The 2957-nt window shown below is 32.3% G+C and overlaps 1 long non-coding RNA gene across 1 annotated transcript; it reads left to right on the top strand.

Annotated features, from left to right (window-relative positions):
• The first annotated feature begins 1848 nt into the window (after positions 1-1848).
• On the top strand, positions 1849-2338 carry LOC125681664 (uncharacterized). The gene is made up of 2 exons (XR_008802101.1): positions 1849-1973; positions 2250-2338. It is a non-coding gene; the product is annotated as an uncharacterized LOC125681664 (long non-coding RNA).
• The last annotated feature ends 619 nt before the right edge of the window (positions 2339-2957 follow it).

Consider the following 2957-nt stretch of genomic DNA (forward strand, 5'->3'; position numbering starts at 1 on the left):
AGAACGCTGGCGTCCGTTCAGGTCTGGGCACTGAATGTTTTACTCGGGCCCCCCAGTGTACCTCTTACAAGTTAAATTAAACTGGCTCACTGGGCGACTCCCCAGTTACCCCACAAAATTTTCACATGCGGCCGATATTGTCCATTTCAGTATATCCCGAATGTGTCATTGCTGTCATATGAATAAATTGGTAAACGTTGCTTGTGTCTGTTATTCACTGCAATGAGTCATGGACTGCTATTACAGCCAGTTTTTTGGTTTTATCTATTAGGCGGATTCTTTAATTAATATGCAATATATATATATGTATGTATGTGTATATATATATATATATATATATATATATATATATATATATATATATATATGCATTGCATGTTATTGCAGAGATATATAAAGATATGATTGTAGCAATACTAGTATGATATAGTTGCCTTTGCCTATCACATGAAAGGTGAAGATAACGAACAGTGATCAATCTCATAACTCCTACAAGCAATACAAAATAGATAGTTGGGCAAACACGGACCCCTGGACACACCAGAGGTGGGATTATCCAACTGATATTTGTTTCAGATAATTCTTTATTCAGCAAATAATAAAACTATTAATATTAATGATACATAACATGTGAGTAAGTGTATCTCAGAGGAAATCCCTATACCACAATAGAAATGGTCACAAAGGCATGATTGACTGACTGATTGATTGTATCTTGCTTAACGTCTCGCTCGAGTACATAGGTACATAATCATAATGCATGGTTACTATACCTGTTTTGTTTGTTCAACCACATCCACAAGGTATAGGAATCTCATATATATATATATATATATATATATACATATATAATATTTATATGTATAACTTTTTTTTCTACTTTTTTTTTTTTTAAATCGAGCTATTTATTGACTAAATTAAAATTCTGATACCTGTGATTCAATGTTTCTATTCCAGGCTTTCCTAACATACTAGGATGCATAGATGGGACACAAATAAGAATAAAAAAAACCCAAGCAGAATGAAGTTGACTATGTGAATCGTAAAGGATATCACTCCTAAAATGTTCAGGTAAAATGCACGTGCCATTCAATTCCTGAGAAAGGGGTAGGGGTTCCAGATTTCAAATAATTGATTTTAAAAATTGCATAATAAGAGATTTTTATGTAAATTGAAATGAAATAAAATACAGAAATTTAAAGTACACTACATGTTTTTATTCATGAATTGTTACATTTATTACTAATATGTACCCTTCTATTTTTAATTTAAAAAATATGTTAATGATGTTCAGTCTGAATATTGAGTTATTTCAAGCAATATATTTTATTGTATAATATGTATTCAATATACAAAAGGACTGGAAACAAGTTCTCAGAACTTATCTGAGTTCCTTCCCTGATGTTGGTATCTAGTACAATTGTCATATATTTCCACATTAGATGGTAAGATAAGATAAGATATTCTTTATTTCCTCCGACTTAACGGAGAGTTTGTGGAAATTACATGTATCAAACATAGAACATATTTACATAGTGGAGAATATAAGTAACATGTCTATAATATATATAACCATATATTTAGGTAACAAATCATCTAGAACTTTCGGCAATCTACAATAAAGCAACTTCTTATTCTGTATATTATCGTTGCAACACACAGCATTATTTCTTTCCATTTACAAAAGGATATGTTATTAAAACTAGTTTCATCAATACAACCCAGTAACGATAGATATTGTTTTTCTGTATCCTGATTGTGAAATGAAAATATATATAGGAGTGGAAATTTAACAACCTGTGGCAATGTAGTTAGTAGTGATGCAAATTCTTCCATTTATGATGTAATAGATGTGCTGTGATGAAATCTTCAAAGTAACCAGTTGTGTGGCTAGCTGGCCAGGATCTGTGCATGACAGCCGCATCTTTAGACAATCAGCGCTGTGTGCACAGTTTGAGAATGGTATGAGAATGGTATGTTTTGTATGTAATAAATCACTCTGACCTTCATTTCTGAATATACCTAGCCCGATTGTCTATGCATCTTGTGTTAAATTTTCAACTTGCACCTTTAGAAGCACTATGCCACTTTTAATATAAAAGAAATGGACACAAAATATTAATTCTTTAGGAGTTTGAATATACATGTATTATAGCAAAGGAATTTGCAAACAAAAATTATACCAATACTAAAATTGAAGAATTGATATGTAATCGTCCTTGTGTAGTTCACAAAATTTCGTATTGCAGGACAACATGATGGATTGCTATTGGGTGATTCTGGCTACCCTTGCCGGCGATTTCTTATGACAGCATTTCTGAATCCATCAACCCCAGCAGAATCTGCTTTCAATGATACACTCTCCCGAACAAGGGTTCTAATAGAACAGACTTTTGGTGTCCTAAAGAAAAGTTTTCAGGCTCTTCACCATGAAATTTTGACAGAGCCTCCACAGGCAGCCGTCTTTGTAGTAGCGTGTGTGGTCCTCCATAATATTGGTATGGAGAGAGGTGATATCCTACAAAACGACGATGGAAACTTGCTGCCTGTGGATGATGATGGGTCAAATCCATGGTAGGAATGATGGTATTGCCACGAGACAACACATTGTTACCAATCTTTATTAAAAGTTACTGTCAGCCCTAAGGAAGTTTGTATTTATGAATGTCAGTTCATTTGGAGGCTTCAAATCAATTTATTTTATATCTTGGTTCAAAATTTCAAACATCATTGAATTGCTACATCATTATAAACATATTTACAGCTTTTAAATTTTGATGATTATAGACATATGGGTAGGAAACTGTACATCAATAATCAATTCATTATTTGCATGCACATAACAATATGCATATTTTGAATACCAAATTGTTTTTGAAAATTTGAAGTAAATGTGTTATTTACTAATATTTGTTTTAAAAAGTTGAAAAAAGTATATACTTCATATACATGCCAAA

The sequence above is a fragment of the Ostrea edulis genome, chromosome 1 (genome assembly GCF_947568905.1).
Source record: "Ostrea edulis chromosome 1, xbOstEdul1.1, whole genome shotgun sequence".
In the NCBI taxonomy this organism is placed as follows: domain Eukaryota; kingdom Metazoa; phylum Mollusca; class Bivalvia; order Ostreida; family Ostreidae; genus Ostrea; species Ostrea edulis.